At 42.8% G+C, this 26,795-nt stretch overlaps 1 protein-coding gene across 3 annotated transcripts in view; it reads left to right on the forward strand.

The window, feature by feature from the left end:
* Positions 1-26,795, forward strand: part of tenm3 (teneurin transmembrane protein 3) — a 469,376-nt gene that overhangs the window by 21,363 nt on the left and 421,218 nt on the right. For all 3 annotated transcript variants that reach the window (XM_086210453.1, XM_086210454.1, XM_086210455.1), the window contains exon 2: positions 25,119-25,185. The gene's annotated coding sequence lies outside the window, so the exon portion shown is untranslated. The remainder of the gene's footprint in view (positions 1-25,118; positions 25,186-26,795) is intronic.

The following is a 26,795-nucleotide window of genomic DNA, read 5'->3' on the forward strand; positions in this document are numbered from 1 at the left end:
CCAACTGCAGGTAATATGATGAACGGCAGCGGCTCGGCAGCACATGTAAATGCCTACACACACACACACACACACACACACACACACACACACACAGTGAATTCATAAGGAGCTTGTAAAGAAGGCTTCTTGGAGTTGTATCGGATCAGTGGTTTTAAAATGTCCTCTTGTTCTGGACATGTTTATCTTTTCAGTAGCGATGCTTTTGACATCCAACGTAAGACGTCTGATCCAGTATCACTCCTCCGAGCCCAAAAACACAATTCATATCCACATATTTCTATTGTCTTTTATTTTCAGGTGAAAGTGGCATTTTTTTGCCAACTGCACATATTTTGTGTGTGTGTGTGTGTGTGTGTGTGTGTGTGTGTGTGTGTGTGTGCACACCTTCATACAAATCAACTTGATATCTTTGAAGAAATCTTGTGGAAAAGCCATGAGAAAATTTAGGAAAAAAATTAAAAGTAGAAAAGACAGGTGGAGGAAAAAAAAAGCAAATTAAATAAATCAACAAATAAAAAAAAACATTGTAATTATTAAAATTTTATTTTCAAAGCTCAGATCATTGACAGCTATATTTTATATATATATATAAATTTATTTATATATATACATTTATTTATATATATGTATATATATTTAAATGTATTTATATATATGTATATTTACATATTTAAATGTATTCATATATATATTTAAATTTATTTATTTATTTATATATATATTGTGTGTGTGTATATATATATGTATATATATATATATAGACATACACACAGTATATATATATATATACTGTGTATATATATATATATATACTGTGTATATATATACACTGTGTATATATATATACTGTGTGTATATATATATATACTGTGTATATATATATATATACTGTGTATATATATACACACTGTGTATATATATATACTGTGTATATATATACACACTGTGTATATATATATACTGTGTGTATATATATATACATATATACTGTGTATATATATAATGTGTGTATGTATATATATATATAATGTGTGTGTGTGTGTGTGTGTGTGTATATATATATATATATATATATATATATATATATATATATACTGTGTATATATATAATGTGTGTATGTATATATATATATATATAATGTGTGTGTATATATATATATACTGTGTATATATATATAATGTGTGTATGTATATATATAAAATGTGTGTGTGTATCAGTCATTTTTTATGTGCTTTGATAACAATGAACTCCTCTTCTGCGATCTCCATCAAAACTACAGCAGCACTTGCTTGTGGACGTTGGTCGTGGTTTGATGGCAATTGAAGATGTCAGTGTTTAATCTGACGTGACGCAGGCAGAAATGATGTTCAGTAACCAGGAAATGTAGAAAAGTTTTATTCTTGTCAAAGGTCCTCAAGTTGCATCACATGATGTCTGACAAAATAGCTCTGAGGCGATTTGTAGTTTTCTGTGTCTAACGCGATGTGAGTCTTTCACTAGCAGGTCTAGGAACAGTCAAACCTTGTGTGCACATTAATTTGGTGTGTAAGGGTGGAGATGACATCACCCACAACCAAAGAAACACACGTCTAGCCCTGAGTTTATGGCCTTGTTGGACATTTTAGCATTAAATAGATAATTATTTGTTGGAATTTTGTGTTGAACATTCCTCACATTTTAGTCGTTTATTTTTTTCTGAACTAGATACAATAAATACCACTAAAAGTGTATTAATTGTAAGAGGATGTTTGTGTTCCTATTTTCTCCTGAGGGAGACTTCCACACGCACACAGCTGCTCTTATTGTTGTGGAAATCAGAAGCTGCGTTTTTATTTGTTACTTCATATTTTGAATTTTTTTTTTTTGCCAGAGCTCAAATTCATAACTGTCATAACTGAATACAGTGTCATTCTTTGATCACTGTAATTGCTGTAATTATGAAATAATCACTTACTTTGAGATTTTCTTTTTTCTCCTCTCTTTATGGTTGAAATATCTGATAACTGATAACTGAAATAAAAGATGTTCATCAGTGGCTGTGAGGAAGGAAACAGCTCTGGCTACACCTTTATTTTAAAGCACAGAACAAGTTTTTTTTTGTTGTTCTCGGTTCTGATTTTACAACAGTCAGGGTAATCTGCTTATATTTGATGAGAGTTATAAATTAGCAAAAAACCTACACCACCAGCAGCCAAGCAGCAAGCTGACAAACAAAGGTAGCATCGGGCCAGTAAACATGGCAGCTTATGTAGCAGTTAAAAAGCCAGACATTTCCTGAGAGGCTGTGATGTTTGCTGGATCCTCCTGGCAGCTCCTTACCATGTCTAGTTATTTCTTGTATGAGTCAGTTTCTGCTATTTTATGTTTATATATGCAAATGAGGTATTATCGAAATGTATGGCTCAAATTCCCCAACATTTTAAAGAACTGAAAGGAATTAAATGTATTAACCAGGCTGAAAAAAATGATTCAGAATCTCTCTTGTGTCTCGTGAATACATGGATAGAAATTCAAAGAGAAAAGAAATGGGAGTAAAAATGGAAGGTTTGATTTCTGCTGCTTGAGTAGAGATTTGTCTCAGACGACGAGGGAACAAACATTTTGAGAAACGGAAAAAAAATTAATCTTTTCCATCAAATTGATCCACAAATCTTATGAGTCTAAAACAAGTATGAGAATTGTGTACAAAATATGCCTTAATTCTCCATAATTTCCTTCATCTGTTTTGCGATCCACACACGAGCCGTGTGCTGACAGGCCCGGCCAGACGCACGCCACTGTGTGTGACTTCATGATTGAAACACACAAATGCATATGCAGCGTTCCCATCATGCTTTGGAGCAGCAGCGACTTCTCTTCTCGAACCACCCTGAACATCTCCAAATACTCACTTTATTCATCATCGTCCGTGATTGCAATGCAAGAGTGTTACTCAGCTGGTAATTCTGACTGGTCCAGACTGCTGACTCAGGCTGCAGGCCGAACTCTCAAATGTAGAAGAACTCCCAACAGTCCTTCAAGACAATATGAGCCCGATCCTCAAAAACTGGTGCCTTCCTGCACTCACAGCACTCACTCATCATCAGCTCCATTTCTGGCTCTTCGTCTTCTGCCTAAGTACCATAGATAACAACACGACATCAAACAGGCAAACAGAAACTGGCGTGCAGGCTCAGTATCACCCACAGGGCTGGTCCCGCCCCTTCCTCTCACCCCTGCATCTTCCATTACATCTTTTTATTGCAGTTATTGCTTCGCTCTTTGTTTTATGTTCTGCAATTTAATTTGATCTATCCATCTATCTATCTATCTATCTATCTATCCATCCATCTATCTATCTATCCATCCATCTATCTATCGGTGAACTAGTTGGCATTCGCATGAGCCTAACATCCACTCTACCAGTCGACCATAAATGGCGGTTGACACACCCCTCGGCTCATTTCCATCTGAAAAGCTCTTTCTGCTCATTCATTCTTTAGACATGGCAATGAAAAGGACAGCGAAACAAAAACGCAATTTCACTGAGCAGGAATTTGAAAGGATGGTTGGAGAGTTATTTTGTTTTGTCTCAGCAGTGGTACCACCGTGAAATGAAATATGTTTCGTTAAAAAGTTATCAGTTCAGGTACTTCTGCAATCCAGACACTGGACCAAGTCAAAGAAATAGATTGGAACCACAGGGCAAAGAAGTGTGGTTGCCCTCTCAGAGAGGGGACGCACATCCCTCCAAAATTAGCTCCAAGTTTTTTGACTGGCTCCTCTTACAGTGCCAAAGCCCCCGTTGCTGTCATGGCGCACAGCTCACAATGGGGACTGCAGGCCAACAGCCCGAAGGCAAAGCTTGCAGCGGGATCCTGGCAATACCAGGTTGTCAGCATGTTTTGCAGAAACATCAACTTGTGACAAATTGAATGTGTAAAGGCAGAAGCCTGAGTTATCAGCTGCACAAAAAATGAGCATTCCTGCTGTTGAGGTTTTTCTTTTAGATTGATTTAAATATGGTCATCAAACAGTGATTGCCTGGTTACCCCGTCTGTAGAGGGCGACCAGGGCGAGCGTTTGAACAGTTTTTAACATTTGTCTGAGACAAGATTTTCATGATGTGGAATATTAGCCAACTCCAAATAATCACTGAATTTGCTGCCGTGTGAAGCGTGCTTCCAGCTCTCTCCCTGGTGCTGCAGTCAAACAGTGCAACTGTCAAAGTGTGACAAGTCTCAACTACTGCAGTTTCAAGAGTCATGAGGAAAGCTCACCAAATCTGTACGCTGATATCATCTGCAAAATCGAAATTAGAACGGAGTAATTATAGCTCCAGACACTTGTTGATGGTGCATAAGGAACTGTATACCGCAGTACAAACGCTGTGCTCATTTGTATGAATTATGTGTACTACCTGGAGTTCATTGCAGTGATGCTGTAAATTGTGGTCTTCACTTGGAAACTGGTAGCAGACAAATGTATTAAGTAGAATTTTTGTCCCTCTGGCTCTTTGCTCCACTGCCCACAGTTGACTCCTCTCCCATGTTTCAACTCACTGGGGGGTTGTGTATCTGCAGAGAGGCAGTTGATGGTCACACTGGGCCTCTCCTAAGTCAATACCTCGTCATGCATGTGGCTGAGGCTTGCCGACAGCACCAAGCTGCAATATCATCCTGGTTCGATGGGCTCAAAGCTTGAGTGTTTATGCAAGGAAGTGTTTGGTCTGACAGATGGAGGTTTGGGTGGTAAGTTAGAGACTCAAATCAATGTGACATCATAACTCAGATGCATTCTGGTCCGACCGCACTCACATGTTGAGAACATATGTGTGTGTTTCACTGAGTTTAATTTTATTGGTGTATGAATGCACAGTAGAGCACATTCTCCTGACCACAACTTTCTGCATCTCCAGACTATGGAGGCTTGTGATGTGAGCATAATGAAGGCCTGGTGAGGTGAGCAGAGGGTGTGGGTGGGTGGGTGAGCAGAGGGTGTGGGTGGGAGAGGGTGTGTGTGAACCGCACGGTGGGAATTCCTGTCACGAGTGTCTGTGACAATGGTGTGTGGTGTCAAAAAGAGCAGATTGCAGGAACAGTGTGAGCATCTTCAGCACTGCATTGCTTGCATATTCACCAAAGGTGTTAAGGTGCTACTTATCGTAGCAGCTCGAAGAGCCTGACAACACCAGAGATGTGTGGAATCGAAGGACCCTTTCACACCTACCCTCTTTGATTCTGGCATCTGACCCAAACCCACCAGGAGAAGTGGTCTCTGTTCGCGCTCAAGCATTAATCGATTTGAATTCAAAATCATGATGGATGCATTGTGATCAGCCAATCGCAGCAGCTGTGATTCATGTAGCTACATAAATATACAGCGCAGCACATCTACCGGGGTTTTTTTCATTGTGTGACAGGAATGGTAAGCAGTCAAAAATGACACAAGCCCACTGCATCCACACCCACCAGCAACATTTCATCAAACGGTGCTGAATCTGCTGAAAACAGAAGATGAAGCTACACTGTGATTGACAGCTTATTATCTCCTCACTTTGCTTCACTCATAAAGTGAGGAATCTGTTTTTGGGTGGTCTTTGATCATCTAGCTGGAGGGCTTCAGGACTCCGCTACCTGGCTGCAGCGAGCAGGGGTAGAGCACCGATGAGACTGACCTGTGTAGGAAGCCTCCGGAGCCCAACACAGATTCGTGCTGTAAACCAAGAAAATATCTGTTTTGGTTTTGGTTTATGTCATAACCAGGACATGCAGATTGGAGGTAGCACAAGTGATCCACACATCAGATGATGGCCATTCAGACGCTGATTAAATGCAGCTTGGTCACTTGGTGTTTTACCCTCATTCAGAGAGAGAATGAGAGGAGGAGAGAGGGAGAGCGTGGGAGAGTAAAGTCCTTCCTCTGATGTCCAACTGATGCATACCTCTCAAGTGTTGGTCGCCGTGTCAGCTCTAGATGTAAGCCATCTTCCAACATTCGTGCTTTGGAATGAAACAAATGTGATCAGAGGTCAGACTACATTGAAGCTGGGGTTTAAGCTATTACTTCTGAAGGTTATGTGATTTTTTTGTTGAAATAGCAATGAAAAATAACTAAACAGGAGAACAGGAAAGAAGCAGCGGTCTCACCAGTCCTCAAAAAAATATTATTTCTGTTGCAATGGTCTGCTAAATTCCAAGCAAGCACACACACACACACTCACACACCCTACCGACATGCATTTTCTGGATAAATCTCAATGTTTGCACTCAGTAAACTCAGTGGATTACAAGAGAGTTGCAGGAATGGGCAGACAGAATGGGGGGGGGGGGGGGCTGGCTTGTAACTATGGCTCTTGATCATATTCATCCATCCACCCGTCCATTTTCTATACTGCTTATGCGTTAAGAGTCAGGGGGAAGGGAGGGTGGAGCCTATCCCAGCTTATGTTTGGTGAAAGGCGGGTTCACCCTGGACAGGTCACCAGTCCATCACAGGGCCATCAGGAGCCATTAGTGGCTCAGTATCTTGCTCAAAGACACTTGGACGTGGTCACTGGGGGAAGTGGGGATCGAACCAGACGGCCACTCTGCCCCCGAGCTGTGCCGCCCCTTGATCACATTGCAACTTAGGAAAATAGTTCCATGATACAGATACAAATTGTAGTGATGCACTCCGATCTGAATCACAAAGAAGGAATTCGGGAGAGAAAAAAAACAGATGACAGCTATTCGTCAGTATTTGAAAGCTCAATACAGTTTTAGGGTGAGGTATTGCTTTAATCAGTTTCTGTTTCTTTCTGCCTTGTTCCCTTCCACAATATTTAATGGATCACATCAACGCAGGCCGTTCCTGTGTCTGCCGCACACTTTATTTAATCTCATGTTATTTCATTGCTATCATGTCATGAATTTTGAGGCCATGAACATTAACAATTAAAAGATCTGGGAAAATGCCTGAGCATTTCGAGGCTGTGTCCCCTGCAAAAATAGCGGCGTTGTTGCAGCACCACTAAAGTTCAACAGTGTGTAATCTACTTGGAGCAGCATGTATTTGACAGCTCCGGTGCAACTGTGCAACAATGCAGTTCAACCGTGTGACAGCGACCACTCTAAGCACATTCAGCTTTATTCTTGAATGCCAAGTTCCAGTCGTCACACAAGCATCTGCACTAATAATCTTGCTTTGAAGTCAAACTTCTTTCATAGCTCAGTGCTTTGTGTGCCTTGAAAGGAAGAACACATTTCCACTGAAGGTCTAATTGCTTTGACAAATCACAGCAGACCATGCAGGCAAGGGCTTTCCTTGCTGTGTGCAGGTAAACACGGCTAATGGAAATGCCACAGCGGGGCTTCCAAACCTTATCTATTAACAAAAAGTATGGCGTAACTCCCAAACATACTTCAGTGGCCTATGAATCAAAATAAAATGATAGTTATGTGGCAGAGCTGCCAGTTAAATCACTATGCTGATGATTTCAGCTACCTGGTCAGGGGCAGATGCAAGTGATGTAAGGCCAGTGCCCACAAGAAGTGTTTAGTGGTGTGAATATGCCTACAACCTCATTTTTCAAGCTCTCAAGCTGTTAATGTCTGTAACAAATAAGCAAGCATTCTGCACTTGTAACTCGGTGGAACGCCAGTAACTAGCTAACGGGATGGGCTGGTTCTGTGTTGTCTTTTGATTGAGCTAGTCTGTGTGTTTGCATGGTAAAGAAAGTGGAAATATTAATTCAAGTCTAATTAAGACAGTTTGAAGGAGTGTGGGGGTGTTCAGGGTGGGTGAAACTGCAGTGAAAACAAGGCATTTCTGGACAAAGAGACAAAATGCCCAGCAGCCAGGAGCATCGAGCTGAGGAAAGTACAGCACACATAGACATGGCAGCAATGATGAATAAGGTGAGGTGGACCTTAGAAATGGAGGACTGACTTGTTGATTTATAGCAACACGGATATGTTATACAACATGTGCTGTAAAACATACAGTAACCACTAAGGGTGTAACGATTCGTTTTGAGAATGATTTGACTCGTATCACGATTCGTGGTTACCGATACCATTCAAGGGTGACATCGGTTCATTTAGGATGATACCATCCGAAACGATTCAGTGACTTGAAATCAATTCAGTAACTTTTTAGCCAAAAATTCTACCAGAGTGAGTGTGAAATAAATACCTGGATACTGGACAGTGCAGGTGAAGTTTCCTAGAATCCTGTTGTTTCTCGAGGGAGAATCAGGCATAAATTAATTATGGATATTGACAAACAGCAAGTAAATAACAAAAGAATTGCTGGCGCACCGTGATGGCGTCACTGACAGGCAGAACAAATCAAGCAAGGTTTGATGTCGTTATCATTAAATGTAATAACACATTTATATAAATTCTGCCATGCTTAAATGAATCGACTTATTACATTTTAAAACAATGTTAGATGGATATTTGTCCAGAAGATCAACTTGCCAAGCACAGATCGATGTAGTTGGATCATAGTTATATAAACCGGTACATTGATGTAGTCGATGAATCGTTACACCCCTAATAACCATAACTGAACTGGCATGACAGGAGTTGGACGGAAACTGCGATTGTAAAGGAAGGGCCAGGTAGCTAACAGCTAGCCTGACTGTCATAATGTTGGCTTGACGGTAGCTTTGCGTGTGTTTGGGTCTGAGATGGAGAGAGAACGCTACCTGCGTGTCGCATTTGACCACACAAGATGTTGAGTTTTTGGAGGTATTCTGGTTGTTGGTGGACCATCCAGTACCCCACTGGGATGGATGCTTGATGAGAAAAAAATAAGAAAAAGTCTGTACAGTAAAGAGCTCCTGTTCAAATATGTAGTATTGACCATGATTAGGGCTAAAGTTCCTCCTCAGGCTGCGTCTGACTAACCTAATAACTGACTGACACCCATCGCAGAGACCAACATCTTCTATTCCTCGGGCCAACCAGTTTAAAGTACTGTTTAACACCGTGATGTCTCTCATTGCCATCTTTGAGCATTTTTCTACAATTGCAAATCTGCCCCAAAACGAGAACCAAAAAAAAGGGCACACACAAGAAAAATGGCCAAGTATTATGATTTGCCTATAGCTTGCAACCTTAGCTATTGTTAAATATCTCAAGTGCCATCTCGTGGTTAGACTGTTCAGTTACAACATAGCCAGTATTTTTACGCTTCTTCGTCCTCTAAATTCACCCACCTTTCAAATCAACGTGCCATGGCAAACACAAGACAGAGGACTTCACACCTACTAAGAGTAGTAAAAAAACCCTTTGTTTTTGAAACTTTGTTTTTGAAGTAGCTTTTGCATTCAAACTCAGCTGTGTTTAAACTTGAACATAGCTGGTGCAAGTCACAGCAGTTGCTTGTAAATGAAATATTTTACAAAATGGGACAAATTGATGTGATAAGTTAAAATGGTATCTGAGTAGAAGCTGATTGATACCATAATTTGGGAAGAGAATATTCACTCCCTATCTTTCTGTACACCCAAATAATGTATTTGTACATTGGAGTTCTCAGCCCCTGTATGGAGGAAGATGAGAGTATGATTGTTTTGTCCGGGGGTGGCGGTCCTGGGCGTGCGTGCCTTTGGCTCACCCTGGCAGGCAGGCTGGGCCTCTCGGGGGAGAGGGGGGTCCTGGCTGGCTGGCTGGTGGTGCCCTATAGCCTGAAGCCCACCTGCTCTGGGGGGAGGGGGAGAACAGGGGATGGGTGGAGGGGATGGGGATCGAGGGTTGGGGGGGGTGGTAGCCCTGTACGGGGGCGGTGGGCCTGGTTGTTGTGGTAGGCTGTGGTTGCCCCGCCTGGGTGTGGGGTGTGGGTGGGTGTTGGCCTCGCTGCTGGCGGACCTCTTGGGGGGCTCTGGTCGGGTGTCGGGCCAGAGGGGCCCTATGCCCCTGGGCTCCGCTCATACTGTGGGGGGGGGGTGCCCGACGGGACCGGGGTCCTCTCTGCCTCGTCTCTCTGTGGGTTGCTTCCGGGTGGGGGTTGCTGCTCCTATGCTTTCCTACGGGTCCTGGCATGGGTTTGGCCTGTGGCTGTTTCCTGGGGGGAGGGGTGGCCTGGGGCTCCCTGTGTCCTGGGGGTTTCTGGGTGCTCTGGTGGCCTGGTCCTGACCTGCCTGCTATCCTGGACTGGGGGTGCGATGTCCTGCCACCCCCCCCCCCCCACATCAGCTATAGCCAGCTACACACAGCATCCAAGACAAACCGTAGCACACACACACACGTACACCCGCATATACACACATACACGCATGGAGCGCACAACTGACCCATAATCACACACTCTGACATTTATCTAAAAATTATATTAAACCAGATGGTAAACCTGCACTGGAAAATCTGCAACCAATGTTTTTTCCTTTTTTTTTCTTTTCTCCTCTCTGTTTTTGTTGTTACTTTTTCTTTGTTTGTTTGTTTGGTTTTTGTTTCTTTCTGCTATTGTTGTACTTGTTGTTTTTGTCCCCCCCCCCGTCTTCCCTATCCTGTCTCTGTTCTCTCTTCCTATCCACTCCTGAGCCTCAGTCCGGTAGCTTCATCAATGAACCAATACCATTCCTTATGAAATTAAGCATAAATGGCAATAGGAGGAGTTTATCAGATTCCTCCTATGCAGAGTAAAACTGCTTCAGTACAACAAGGCACCAGGAACATGGATGCTGCTTGCCCCAGCTGCTGAACAGGACAGGTTAAAAAAAAAAAAAACATTTGTAGAATTTACTGTAGATGTTGCCGGCCGTGGTTGGGAACGTCAAGGTTCAATGATTCAAAATTTGACAGTGATTCAAAATTTGGCAGTGACAGTGGATGTAACTACATCCTGACAGACGTGCCAACAGCCATGATTTCAAATATTCCTCATGTAAGTCTTCAGTGTCAGACAGAAAATGTCTGAATCACTTTCTGTTGACATTGCTGTCGTGATAATAATTCTTCATGCTGAAATCTGTTGCTACACCGAAAGCTCATGTGGAGATATTCCACAGCGGCAAGAGATTTGAGCTTCATGTCTTTTGTTACATAAATGGACCTCATAATAGTCATTTGCTCTGCTGCAGAGAGCTTTAGAAGAGTGTTAATTGAATATCTAAAGTGTAATTGAGAATACTTGACCTTTCAGGGTTCATTGCTGCCTAGAGTGGTCTAGACGAACACAAGCACAGCTCTATCTTGACCTCTGCAGCATTATCGTCGCAATCCTCTTTGTATGGGATTAAAATTCCAGGGAGCTGTGGGTGATCAGATGTTAAATTAGAATGGGGTTTTGGGCACAACTACACCAACTGCCAAGGTGCACAGAGAATGAGAGAAAACCCGAAGTGGTCAAAAAGCTCTTGCAACATTTGGAGTTAACCAAACAACTAAGTTAGACTGACGCGTTTTGGGTTGTCGCCTTCATCAGGGTCACCCTGATCGAATGTTAGCCTTCCTTCTCAGGGGTCCTTCAAGTAAAAATACCCACTTGTTACATAGTTAGTGTTGGGAAACCTGGAGACATTATCTTCTGACATGCATCAAGCATTGCTGCTTTGGGGAGACCTAAAAGAAAGTCAATCATTTATTTATTTTTTTGAAAAAATATGGCTCACTTTAGGGATTTTAGTCAAATTATTTGGAGGTTTAATTGAAGTTGGAAAGGCAAGCATGACAATTTCCAGTGAGTTACTTACAGCTGATTTTGTTTCTGTCATGCCACTGAATAAGCTTAGTTGTGATACCGTAATCCCACAGACATGGTCTAGTGGGGCCCTACTCTACCTGCCATAGGTGTAAGCGGCTGTGACCTCCTATTCATTTGCTTGAGCCAATGTTATCAATGCCCAGTTGACCCAGTAGGCTTGTTATGGAGTTTGTATTTCCTATTCCTAATTCTAAGCCTAACTCTCACCCCAACCCTAACCACTAACCCCTAACCCTAATTTAAACCCTAACCCAAAACCCTAAGGCTTAGAATTAGGAAAAGGAAACACGAGCTCCGTAACAACCCTACTGGACATTCATAACATTGGGTCAAGCAAATGAATTGGTGATCACAGCCTCTTACACCTACCAGTAGGTGGAGTAGGGCCCTGCTAGACCATGTCTGTGGGATTACGGTATCACAACTAAGTTTATTCAATGGCATGACAGAAACCAGATCGGGTGGGCTAGAACTCTTCCTACTTAAAAGCTGTACTTTACACGACAGGTAGTCACAGAGAACAATAATATTCAGAGATCTTTCTATAAATAAAATGTTTCTTGAAAGAGGATTAGACCTTCCCAAAAAGGAGCCCCAACTGAGCTGTTACTAATTCAGTAGGTCTCTTGAAATGTACTTGACATCACTTGTACTTGCAGGTTTAGTGACTGGAACTAGCAGATTTTACTCTAAATTGACCGTGGGCGTGGCTGTGAGAGTGTCTGTCTCTATGTGTTGGCCCTGCCATGGACTGGTGACCTGTCCAGGGTGAACCCCGCCTCTCACCTGCAGGCTGCTGGGGTAGACTCCACCCCCCGCCACCCTTAACAGGATAAGTGGTTAGAAAATGGATGGATGGATGGAACTAGTAGATTTACCAAGAGATGATATTTGGATTTAAACATAACATATTGGAGATGTAAATTGAAACTTCAGAAACATTTACACAGTGAGAAAATGACATCAGTTTAGTCTTGTTCAGAATTTGTCACCAAATGTAATGATGTAGTTGGAGGGTGTATTGGGGACAACACAACCGTGTTGCGTTGCTGTGTTTAAGATGATGGGGAAGGAGGTGTTAAACTGGCTTCAACTGGTTGGTCCAAGTTGGTTCAGAAAAATTGATGGATGCTTTTGTCTGTTGAAGCATGGCTGCACAAATACATCACACTTTATTAAGCTATGGCCCCAAATCTCTCAGTATCAAGACGAGAATTAATTTTTGTCAAGGAGGAAATGTCTCACCTCCAGTTGAGACTGATGCAAGCTAACTCCATAAACGAAAAAAATGAATCAGACAGACAGAAGCATCTAGTTACCATGGAATTCTTGGAACCACCTGTGGACACACCAGCGGACACACAGACACAGAGACATCGAGGCATGCAGGTAGGCAGACCAACACACATACTGGCACTCTTTGAGGCTCAGCAGGGACATGCCGCAAATAACAAAATGGTCTCAGCAGAGTGCTGGAGCTGTGGCTGCTACTTTCTTGAGAGAACAGAGCTAAAATAAGACCAAGGGGCTAATGGAGACCTGTCACTCGAGAGTAAGAGAGAGACAGAAATCCAGACACAGTGGAAAGGACTGAAGTGATGAAGCTACATGTAGAAGCACCTTAATTAAACAACCAACTATCCCACATAGACGGCTGTAAAAGTGGGCGAAATGATTGGCTCCCACTGTCATACTGCATACAGTACATGTATTCCCACAGAGGTTTGAGGTACAGCACTGATGTTTCTGGTGAATTCTGGTCATTCTTTACTTCCTGCTGGATTGTGGTACATTTTTGGCATCATAATAATTCATTGGCACACAGATGGTGGATGAAATATTCCATTTGGCAAAAAAAGATTTGGGTCAGTTGTTCAATCAACAATTGGTCACATCCATCAGGGACAGAGTACACGGTCAGAAATGGAGATGTGAGGCAGGAACACATACTTTTAAAATGCAGTATATAATTTGTGCTAATAGTCACTCTTTTATACTTGGTTATTAGCTGTACATTATACTCATTGTAAGCTGAGAGAGAATGTGAGGAAATAATGTGAGTGAAGAGAGTGAAAGAAATAACAGAGTGACAGACTACTTTTTGGATGAGATATAGAAAAAAGGAGGAAAAAGGAAGAAAGTGAATGATTTAATATAAGCTCTAAACAAGCTAGATAGGATCTGTACAGTACTTTAGCAGAGGGTTTTAAATACATTCAATCTTATTTGTGCCTCCTTTATTCTCTTTCAAAAGAAGAGACTGGAAAATGTCAGACATTGATGATGATAAAACCGAAACAAAACAGTTTGTTTTGGGTCTCTTATTTATTCACTATCTCCCCGTTTGTTGAATTCCCTAAATTTAGTCTTGGTCTGAGCATCTGATAGACTCACCAGCTATCATTTCTTTTGTGGCGCTTCAATAAATTAATGTGAAAACATAATTTTTGAAACAATGATCTGACTTGCGTCTGGCATTGGGAAATGAACGGCTGTCTCATTGCCACAAGCATCAACCCAACGGTCTTCATTCAAAATGTGTCACTGCAAATGAAAAGCTGATTCCGCAATGACTCTCAAACTCAGCCTGCCACAGGAAATACATTTCCTGCGTGAAAGTCTGGCCTTTTCTTACTACATAATCATGTCATTTGATTTATATTTCTCTTTTGTGACTGTTACTGTCACAGCTTAATTAATAACAAGTGGCCTCGTTATCATTTATTTTGACAACGGTATGCACGTACCTCTTTACTGGATTGATACAAATTCAATTATACATGTGATTGTGTGTGTGTGTGTGTGTGTGTGTGTGTGTGTGTGTGTATATGTGTATATATATATATGTATATCTTAGCTTATCAATCAAATCTGGGGGTTAATGACTCGACCTCAGTGATTTGTTGTGTTTAAGAAAACCTTTTGCAGCTCGAGCAGCAGAAGTTGCCCCCTCGCTGTGAATGAATTAGAGAAATTCTGGTGGCAGACAGTGTACAGGACAGAGGCTGGTCATATTTATTTTTCCCAATTCATGGGATTTCCTAGCTGATAGATGTCAGCATTAGCTGTCAGTCACTGGTTAGCTTTACGTTATTTAACAAGCTAAACTTGGGTCATCGACCTGATTTCCACATTCTTCCCTCTAAGTTGCACAAGGAATGAAAATGAAAATCATGAAAAAGTGTCAGAAACCCCCAAATAGACAGCGTGCGGGTTTAAAATCATGCTAGTCAAATACAGTCGTGGGTTTGTGTATGTACTATAGAAGCTAGGAGGTGTACACATTACTGAGTCCAGAATGCATTCTGTTCTGCCATGCTGTGGCTTGTTGATATTAGGGTGAGCGTGGCGATGACATCAAGGATACAGAGCCAATGCTTCTATACAGAGGAGATTGTGGTGGTGATGAGTCACCACCACACCACACTGCCATGGGAGATCCATGTTTGTTCCCTGTTTCCAACAAACATTTCACACTTCTAACCGCAAGTCAAAATCCTAAAAGTTCCACAAATTCTCCTGAAACATTAGTTTGATGTCTTATGAGTGATGTACAATTCCTTCTTCATTATTTTATCGATGTCCAGCAGCACAAGTGATCGTTGTGCCTGTGTAACAGTGGCTAGTCGGTACGATGCAGAGAGGAAACCTCACTCCCCAAGAACTTAAAGAGACCTGCTGGCACCAGATGCAAGTGCTCGGGGGTTTTGGCCTCCTTGCCAGTGCATCTGCCTCCCATGTCGTGTTCATGATTTTGATGCCAATGCAGGACTGTGTTTACTGTGTTAAACCTGTGCCAACCCCCACAGTGAGAACCTCGAGCTCAATGCGAGACATTCCTTTTCTTCTCTCTGGAAAATTCAGTGTATGATGAAAGTTTTGACAAAGGTCTGGTTTGGTGGTTTGGGCTGCAAATGGTCTGACGTCTCCTGTAGGCTCATGATTGTATGGATTCTAAAGGAAAGGAAGTGTATTTTTTTTTTTGTAGGTTTAACTACTAACGGTGAGTAAGAAAAGCCTGAAACTTTGGCTCCAAAGTTTAAAATACTTTTCATACAGTTCTATTTCTTAATATATCAACTATATCATTATGGTCTGGACAGGTATAGCCAAATGAGTAAGTCAGGGAAGGATCATGGTTTGATCAACACCCGGTGCTTTCAAGGTCACATCGGCGAGATTCATAAAGCTGCAACAGTTGCTGTGAGCATCTCCTGTTGCTGCAGATGGGATTACTTTGGATTTAGTTGGAAGCCTGGTGTGTCTGGTGTGAACACCAAAGGATGCCTTGTATATCAGCATCAGATGGCGAGGGGCCTGGCCAAGAGCCTGTATCTGAAGACCTGGGATGAGAAAGGGTGGGTGTGGCTCGAGTGATGCCTGAGGACTAAACATATCCATGGCATTTACAGTGTCCATCTATTCATCCATTTTCTACTGCTTATCCTGGTAAGGGTGGCGGGTGGGGGGGGGGGGCTGGAGCCTATCCCAGCAGCCTTCAGGTGAGAGGTGGGGTTCACCCTGGATGGGTCACCAGTCCATGGCAGGGCCAACACATATTGACTCCACACAGAAAGACCCCGTGCTCCAGTCGGAAACATGGAACCCTCTTGCTGTGAGGTGACAGTGCTGACCACTGCACCACAGTGCCGCCCATTTACAGTGCAGTGCATTTAGGAAAAAGAAATTGCCTTGGGGGAAAAAAGCCAACATTGCATATTCAACATGTCATTGAACACATAATAAATATTTCAGTAGATGAAAAGCATACAAGTTCCATGACCCTTAAACACATTCAAATCAGTTCACCAGTTGCTCAAGTGTTTGTTTGACAAGGTAAATACGACCCTTTTCACAGCATTTTGGGGGATGAGTCATGGCCTTCATATAGTGTGATAAATTATTCATCATGAGCATTTTCAAGATTTTCCTGGTGATTTAGAACACAAAGAGTGGAAAGTGATGTTTCAAAGCAATTGAGGGCTCAGGCACAGAAATCCTTGGTTAGAACTGGAGGAGTATCATGGTTTCGGTTCAAATCGGCAAGTTTGTTATCACTGCAGGAACGTCGTGACTCCAAAAATGCGCTTTTGAATCACGTCTGCCAACAAGATGTGTCCTGCTGCTGTGACCATCCCAGCAGCAGCATCCAGTCCCTGCGGGTCTGATTCCTGCTGTTGGTGGCAACTGTAGTCACTCGCCCAACTTGCCTCTAAACTCGATTTTCTGTCTGACTAATGATGTCAACTGACTTCATCTGCTCTTGGTCACCTTTGGTTTCCTGCAGCTGTTAGATGGAATCTGTTGCTTAAGTACTGCTGGTTATTGTCAGTAGATTTCATCCCCAAGTCTTTGTAAGAGCAGGTGTCATCTCACACTGGATCTTGATTATATCCTGACCTTTGGAACTCTTGTGAGTCATTAGCAAAATGTCTTTTGTCTTGTCATGTTTTCTTCTTAATCTGTTTACCAGTTGGTCAGATATTCTAAAGCTTTAGAATCTTTTTCCTAACCTATAATAGGCTGAAATCTGCCCTTTTCCTCTCTGAATCATACTTTTACAATTATCAGAGCCCCACGCCATTGACACCTTTGGCCTGAGCCTCAACCTCAGTCACCATGACAACATGTAGCTGTGCCGTAGCCATGGTTATGAAAGCAGGTGAATGCTGAGCTGTGAGGCAGGAGGGGAGCAGTAGGGAAGTCTGAGAAAAGAAATGGAGACAGTAATGAGAAGAACAAATCTGAAAAGGAAAATATGGGAGGAGAATATCTCAGAGGGCTCTTGATTTTAAAGCATGGGACAAGGAAACAGCACATTCATAAAAATTGCACATGAGGAAATCTGTCAGGATGTGCAATCAAAGTACTTTGCTTTTCTTGTTGTTTTCTCTCCTCTTCCATCTTGTCAATCATTCATTTGTCTACTTCACCTTGACTGAGCATTCCTCCGTCCAGTGTTCACCGTTTCACCCTTCGGGCTCTATTTGCTTATCAAAAGGATGTGTTTGTTAAGGCCTCAGTCACAAAGATGGGTAACGTTCCAAGGAGCAGGTGAGATGAACTTCTAGAGGGAGAACCTGGGTACAACTAGTTGTGTTGTATTGATAGACACGTTTTGTTAAGTTTGTGAAAGAAGAACATTTGGCTTTTGCAAATTATTGCAAGAATGTTGTGGAGCTGTGATCCCCGAGACCTTTGTTAAATAGCATTTTTGATCTTGCCAAATATTTTTAGAATATTTTGGTGATTTCATTGAGATGAAATACTTTAGTGGTGGGGAGTAGTAATAATCTCCGGGAGATGGTGTGGATCATATTCTGGATCAGTGATGCTGAAGATCTGTTTTTGGCGGTAAGGAAGAAAATGTATGAGCAAATTTTAATGATGTTATATTCCTATTCTGAGCTGCCGGCGCCTCCCATGCTCTGAGGGCTTTCTAGTTACTTGTAGTTTTTTACCGCTGGAACGCGAGAGGAGGCGTTGTTTAAGTGACCTTTCAACTCACCGAATGAACTGCAATAACATGTTTGAAGTTTATTTATTTCACCAAGAGACAAAGTATATTGACGAATATTTTGAAAGAATAAAATTGTAAATATACGGGATTATAGCCAAAGGCCAATTTCCATCCTTCATCCCTGGCCGGTAGGAGGCCCCTCGCCATGTACGTAGGTCTTGTGGTGCTGTAATGAGACTAAACCTTTATCCGGTTGTATTACTCGGTGGGCTGACGAGTAATAATTTGCAGAGCTAACATTACTCATGTTACGAGCAGCGGATTGCTGAGTTTCAAGGATCAAATCTGTGTTTCATTACCAGCCCTGGAGCCTGCATCTGGAACGCTGTAGTGGTCTTGTTTATTGATTCCACTCCTGTTCTCAACGGATTTCTGGCCATCCCCTGCCCCGTGATACAGGTGGTACACGCCACCGTTAAACTGACGTGTGTCCAGTCATTGATTTCCAATGATTTTGTTTTTATCGTGATCTGCATCTAAAGCGTGGTATTTAACGTGTAGCATCCTATTAAAAATGGTACTTCCCTCCATTGATGGTGGATGTTTCCCTCGTCTCAACTTCAATTGCAGATAATTGAAGGTCCACCATGAATTTGACAATCTTCACCTGAGTCCTGTGCTTGGGATGTTAGGGACCCGTTTGTCAGACGAACCAGTTCAGCATCACAAATGACCATTAAAATCCATCAACACCTCAAACACGTCCATGGACTGCCTGAACAAGACCAACATCAGTATGAATGAATAGCTCATGAACTGGTGAGTGAGTGTGGAACGTGACCTAAAGCAGACCCAAGGAGGGCCAGGTGGAGGTCAGCTGGTCCTGGCTGTACTGGCAGATGTTCTGCCTCTGACTGGCAGGAGGAGCGCCCCAGGTGTTAACATCTGGGGGATCATTAGTAAGCAGGTTCACCATCTCTCTGTTGTCTTGTTGACTGTAATGAAACTAACTGGCGTACATCACATGAGCCAAATGTAAATCTCCAGGGAAGGGCTGTGAAGCAGTGGCGGTGCATGAGGAGGATACGTGGCGTTGGCGACCTCCTCCTCTGGAGAGGGATGGTCTCTCCAAAGATAGCCTTCACTCATCTTTTTAAACCAGCTGTTCTCCTCACCCTAAATATGGAGGATGTGGTTCTCAGCGGAGTGTCAGCTCTCTAGGTGCAGGTCAAAGGCTGCGCTGGGTTTTCTCACGAGGGGTGGACATGCGTTGTACAGAATGTCCATAAATTATACGGGTTTTCCCGTTTTTAATTGCTTAAGGGCCCGATGAGCAAAATCCTACACATTTCATGCATCAGCACGTTCACACAAAACCAGCAAGTTAAACATCCAGATGCTTGTGTCCAAGTTAATTCACAGCGTTCACATCAGGGTAGCCCCACCCCACCCCCCACATACACACGATCATTATTTTCAGTAGCAAAATATCTATCTAGCGATTGACTGACCGATCAGTCATAACAATGGGTTTCTTGGGTTGAGGAACAATTAATTTGATTTTGCAATTGATCCAGAAAAGGGGTGTGATAGCGTCAGGTGGCTTTGGCAGGGGTCTGTCAGTCTAAAAAAAAAAATTACTTGAGAAATGAGGGATTAGTTACAATATTGTTATAAATTAATTTTTAAAAAATACCTCAAAAAGCAGTCCGTGGTGCAGCGGCTGACCATTGGTCACGCTTTTACTGCCAAAGGGGAACCAACGTTAGCAGGTCTTTGTTCCTTTTATATCAGTGTTTGTTATTTGGGTTAAGAAATTTTTGGATCAATTTTGGATCTCATAATCTTTGCTATGGCTGACAGTTCTGGTTTGGGTTCTATTCTATAAACACCGTGGATGACTTTGTAAGTATTCAGCCAAAGAAAGTTTCATTGCAGTAACGGATATTTGTCTGTATCGTATCAAAGTTCACAAGATTTCGTTTTGTCTTTGTTTTGTCTTTCCAAGAAGTGATTTAGTGGATTAAACCTATTTGAAAGTGTCTGAACAGCACAAACTCATGAATAAAATATTGTATAAACTGCATGTACATTTTTTTTCCTGCTTTTATTTTTTCAAGCCTTTTTTTCTCACCTATTTTTAAAGGTAAATGGCTGCATGACTATTCAAATTGCTGTTGGCTCCAAAGCAACACTGTGCTTTAATCAGGGAGGGCCGTCCATCAGTGGGTATGATCCTGTTGTCACTATTAAAAGACTTCTATAACCCTGATAGGCTAATGTACACACAAACGTACACACACACACAAACGCATTCACGTGCAAAAGCTCCACCTTTTCCCGTTAATGTTTCTGTTTGTTGCTGGACTTCTTTAGTGGTGTCAAACAGGACAAAGAGAGGTGCCGGTGTTGAATATGATAGCTGACAGACACACAAACACGCATGCACACGCACACACACACACACACACACACACACACACACACACACACACACACACACAGATGCATACACACAGTCCCTTGCCTCTCGTAACAGATAATAAACAAAGTGCAGTCTATAATTGCTCTCCAGGATCTGTGGCGCCTGTTGCCTCGTGTGTGTGTTTGTGTGTGTGTGTGTGTGTGTGTATGTGTGTGTGTGTGTGCGTGCGTGTGTGTGCGTGCATGCTCCGATGTATTATAGCATATTGATGGTCATTAAAATTAATGATAAGGGGCTGATGTCACCAAGTAAAAGACTTGTGTATGTGTGTGAGTGAAATATATACGGAGAGACAGAGAGGCAACAAGAGGAGAGTCTTGGAGCTCCAGAATGTTGTCACACACGGACTGTTGTGGGTGTGAATCCTCGCATTTTAGTGTCCGTGTGTGTTTTTGCATCCCATTTATGGGTCACTAAAAGGTGTGTGTGTGTGTGTGTGTGTGTGTGTGTGTGTGTGTGTGTGTGTGTGTGTGTGTGTGTGTGTGTGATAACAGCAACGGGATTTGAGACACTTGAGCATAAATCACTACCTGCCTCTTTTCTCAAATGGACACTTCTATCCGCTGGTTACTCAGACAGGGAATGGGAGCAGAGGGGAGGAAGCAGACTACCAGTATGGAAGAGCGGGAGGAGGAAGGAGGCGTGGGATGGTGACGGAAGATGGAACACGAGTCATAAGGGCACTGAGATAGTGGGGAGAACTGTTACTTTTGTTAGATTTTTGAAGAATATTGCCACTATGGCTCCTCCAACATCCATTATTACAACAAAACATATGTTAAAAAAAAACAAACATGCAATTGTGGGCAAAACAAAAGGAGAACAGAAAAAAAGAGACAGGAAGAAAAGGGAAGAATCCTCTGACACGAAATCCGGCTGACTCGGCTCAATTCCGCGCCTGTAAATCCCCATATTTTATTCTTTTTTTCACAACTATATTTTCCAACAAAATACAGGTTTTTAAGAGGCATGTATTTGCATTGTACAAACGCAGCGTAACAGAAACCAGAATTTCCACATCCCAATTAGAGCCCAGGTCTTGCTAACAGCACGCCGTGGTTCTCCAGGCATCTGTACGATAGCGAGGCGATTCCTTGACAAACATGAAGCAATTTAAATATGTTAGCAGAATATTAGTTACAGGCTCTGTGTGCGAACATTTACATATGTACCACTAACTGTGAATAACTCCATTATGATGCACATGGATTTGGCATCATTAGCTGGAGTAAATTTCCATATCAACCATATGGAGGACACTTTAGTGCAGCAAGCCTGGCCAAAAGGTGTGTATGTGTGTCTGCTGGGCCAGAATTATAATTTCTCTTATTATACAAAGGCACCATCATGCATTTAATCATTAGGCTATTTAACCAGGCCTAGGATTGAGATTAAGATCACGAAACGTTCGCTGTTAGCAGACACGAGAGAACAGCAAAATAAATAATTGATAAAAAGGGTCACAAGAATCATAAATCCATCCATTAAAAGATGCAGCCCTGCCAGCAGTGGTGCGGAGGTGAGGGGCGTCTGAAGTATTTACTGGCTGGTGAACCGTAGTTGCACCTGAGGGACAGGAGGGGGAAATGGTCGTTAGGAGGTTGAGCTTCATAGATGGATGACAGGACAGGAGGGCTCTCGCTGCCTGGAAGGAAGGACAACGACTCAGATGAGTGATGGGTTGGAAATGTGGTGATCCACTCTGTCACACACGCTCATATGTGCAGTGCTGTGAGTACAGCTCACTTGCCTCGTAACAGCACTTAGTTCCTCACGAGGTGGCACAGAATCCACGGCTCCATTCTGATCTCTCGCTGTAGCACGCCAACGTCAACACAAACCAGGTGAGCGTGGTCATTTTCCGCCCGCTTCTGGTCCCTCCAGCCCCTGAGCCACGAGGGGCAAATGGTCGGGGCTCCGCTCTTGGTAGAGAAAGTTTGCCACCTTCAGCTGTGACTTCTGTGAGTTTTGGTCGTCTCATCCATCTTTGTTGCAGCAGGAGCGTTCTGACATCACGCCGTTAACATTGACTTTAAAAACGGACTGTACCACACATACAGTATTAAACTTACTCAGGGGGAATGGGGTGCACTGCATTACAAAAACAGTATCCAGAGTTTTCAGTGTGAAACACAAAGCTCTAGCTTATACTGAATTACAATGTAACAACAAACATGGTCACTTCCCTTGGTGTTTTTCCGGCATTAAGATCTTGAGATGTCATTGGTCAAGATTTGACTTCAACATGTGATGTCATTAAAAATTCCATTTGCAGAAAGGTGCTGTGAGAAAGTTTGCAGCCCAGGTCTCAGGGGGTCACGCACCAGCTTAAGGCATCACCCGGGGAGGCTCAGCGCCATTCTGGCCCTAAATATCACCAGAAGCCTCAGTGACTGAGGATGGCGTGCTCGTGTCAGGCCATGTTGATGTTTGATTGTGATAATTGGAGTCCAAAACTGGACCTGAAGTAAACATTTTAATATGATGTTTAGTATTGATTTTTCTTGACCACATTATGTGGAGAGAAATGTCAGGGCTTTCCTGAAGTGCCAGGTTCCTTAGATGGATGAAAGCTCTCCGATGCCGTCGAGAAATGAGATATTGCAGTGAAAGATGGTTTAATATTTGCCTCATACTCATTCTGTCTTACCAGGTCATTCAAGAGGCATTGCTGAAAGGTTAGGACTTGAACGCAGCACAAAAAATAGTAGGCCTTCACTCAAAGTCTGACCGTCTCTTGGGGCCAGTTGGTGACATGTAAACGTCTAGACACTATATATCTGTCTGGGAACACGTCCACGTATGACACACGAGTCCTCACTGTGACGACACTCATCACAGGAACAGAGACGCTGAAACTCAGTGTGAGCGAGTGAACGAGAGCAGACAATGAAAGAAGGCGAGAGAAAGAAAGACAGACTCCAAATGGCCTGCTGACGTTTATTTCCAAAAATTTAAATGCTTTTCACTTCCTATACAACAGTAAAACATCTCTCCTACTGATTTCTGAAACACTCGACTTAACCTCTGGGACATGCTGCTCTTCCAGGCACGCGTGCGCGCGCGCACACACACACACACACACACACACACACACTTCTGAAAGGAACAAGTTAACCTCGGAGAGTTGATCCTTGCTAAAACCTACTGAAATATGAAAGAGGTGGTAGGAGGAGGGGAAGACACGGAGAGGATCTGGGACGATGCAGGAGGGAGTGAATTTTAGATGGAGACGGACCAGGTCAGGGAGAGGTCTGGGACATGTGCTGTGTCAGTACTGCTGCATGATGGCAGAGCGCCTACAGGGCTTCGTAGACGGAAACATCTGACTTACACTCACGTATGGTGACATTGCTGAAATATTCTCAGGTTGGTTACAGCTTAGTGGAACCCTACTCAGAGTCTGAGTTACTAGAAGTCCAGACAATGTTCCTGTTGCTGCTGTGAAAAAGATAAAACACATCTGTGCTTTTAGTGGTTTGATGTGAGTTTGAGGGTTTTATGTTCTGCACCATACTGCAGCTTATAAAATGGAGTCATCCGTGTCCTTTGAACCCAGCCGTGCAGAGCTGTTTTCGTTTGATTTCTTTATTTTTTTACCTGCCGCCTCAGCTGGGTGTGTGCCCTCCAGCCTGTGATCGGAGGTCTTGTGAGGAGACTTTCAGCAGGATCTCCTGCTCTTTCCATCGTTGGTGTTTCCGGCAGCTCCTCATGTGATCACAGGCTCAGTCATAGACATGGACTGGACTGAAGTGTGTGAAAATAACCACCCACAACAGAAGCAGCATAGATCAGCTGTGACGGTATGGCGGTCCACAGATTAATATGATTATTGGTGACACTGACTGTCACTACATTCACATTGCACCTCCGGTTTCATTAATTTTCAAAAATAATAACTTGAGTTTACAGTAATAGATTGTGTGCTATGCTGGTCAGACAGTGTGAAGGTAATAATACAGCCAGTGTCTGGGATTGTTGAGTACTGTGTCACTGCCTTGTAGGAATCTGTGTCAAAAACACTTCAAAAAAACTTCCTCCTTGTACATTCAGTGGAATGAAGGAGTAACATCCTGGTATTATATATTATTTTGTAAGTACTGGGTATTTCCTCCGGGTACCGTAAACACAGCTGACCAGTTGGCAGCAATGACATCCCGAGGTACCTCTTGCAGTAATTGTGCTGTAATGTATTTCTCACATGTTTTGTAGCATATAAAGTGCAATAAAAAAATACTGTTTTCCATTTTTCTCCTGACAGTTCTGGCAATATTCTTTCCAGGTGTGTCTTTGACAGGAAAACTACGCGCGCGCACACACACACACACACACACACACACTCCAGGAATTTATTATGTGTGTATTCTACTTCATGGTGGGATTTGGAAGGAGTTGAACATTATGAGCATGAAGACGTTCAGCTGTTGGACACGGACGTTCTTGGGAAGAAGTCCTGTTTACCACTGACTCCACTGATCGTGATACTCTTGTGTTTTCAGCGACCACACAGGAGACCAGCGTGAACTTCAAGATACAGCCTGTGTCCAGGTGTCGACTTCTCTTCAGGTATTTCACACCAAACCAAAGGATTTTTTTGCAGCACAATGAAATTTCTCTGTCAAATGGATGATGTGAAATTCATCCCCTCTCCTTCGTGTGAGTCAAATTTCATGTCCATCTCACGTTTGTGCCAGTTCAAAATGTTAAATTCAGCAACAATTTTGCCTCGCAACAACCAATCAGTGTTGGTTGCCTGATGACAACGACGCATCTCAACTCCTCTTTTTTTTTGGCTTTGGCACAAACTCAGGTTTACATTAGACATCTCCCAGGGGCTGAGCTGTGCTGGTCTCAGTCCGGTCCGGAGGGAATGTCTTCAGAGGCCAGCCTGGAGTCAAGAGTCTTGGCACAGTAATAATACTGAATGTCTTTGGGGAATCTATAGGTTTTAATCTGCCGCTCAGCTCATTGTTGACAGTGCCATACTGTCATGTGACCCTGTTGACCAATCATAGCCATTACAGGAAGCAGTCAAAGGGTGTAAGGAGTTGTGGGTTATGGAGTTTAGTTACTAATTTGTATATTTTCACAAGTATAAATACTTCATTGATCCCTTAAAGCTGCTGCTCTGGCAGGAGAGATGACAAACAGCCAGATGCTGACCAATCCCACCCAGAATTAACACATCCGCCATACCGAGCGGCCTCATCTGGTGGTCCACCCCCAGCATCAAGGCCATGTGTCTGGGCATTAATACTGTCAGTACCTGTGAGCAAGACAGCAGTAGGAAGAAGTGGAGCTGGTCCCCAGACGACACATTAGTTGTCATCCAAAGAAGGTTCCAAGGCCAGCAAAGAAGTTGGCCCTCAGGCTGCAGGGACCATTACTCACCGTGTTCTCACACACCTGTCCGCTCTACCTTTAATTGTCCAGGAATGACCGCCAGATGAATGTCATATTCATAAAAAATAACAAAGTCAAATATATATATGGATATATTTATATTTTCTTACTCTAAATCACACCATGACATAAAATACGCGCTGCAAATCCCTGAGGTGGATTTTTACCACTGTATCTCGTAGGTGCCCAGGATTTACAGGGTAATTTATTCCTCTATGGTACCCAGTTGTTACTCCCATGTTTCGCTGTACCTACATTTAAGTACCTGTGGGAAAACTGCAAGTATTTTATATGTGCAGAAACTACATGGTGAGTGTCAGGAGTTACACTCCAAATACAAGAAAAAAAGGAACAAGAACAGTAAAAAGTAGAGAAAAAGAATAAAGACTGTGGGGAGATGCACACATAAGGTGTGACAGGGTCATGTGGCGAGAGGTTTTACCTACCCAGAATGCACTTGTACAAGCCTCCCAGGGACTCGATCAGAGATTTAGGTCAGCTTGTCAGCTCATAAATAGCAACAACATAAATGTCAACACACCAATGCAAGTGTGCAAGTTGTCACACATGCAGGCGGCAGGTCTCAATGCAGCAAAGCTCTTATTCAGATTTGCAGAGTTGGAGAAATACGACATCGTACGCTCCTTTAATTGGCTGCAGGTTCAACAAAAGCAGGCTGTTATGTCAGCGGGCTGCTCTGAAACGTTTCTCTGAATTACACTTCTTAATTGGCTCTTATGCTGATAATTTAAAAAGAGATAACACATTGTTGT

The sequence above is a fragment of the Aulostomus chinensis genome, chromosome 8, assembly GCF_037954235.1.
Source record: "Aulostomus chinensis isolate RoL2024-O1b breed Wild chromosome 8, RoL_Achi_v1.0, whole genome shotgun sequence".
NCBI classification, from domain to species: domain Eukaryota; kingdom Metazoa; phylum Chordata; class Actinopteri; order Syngnathiformes; family Aulostomidae; genus Aulostomus; species Aulostomus chinensis.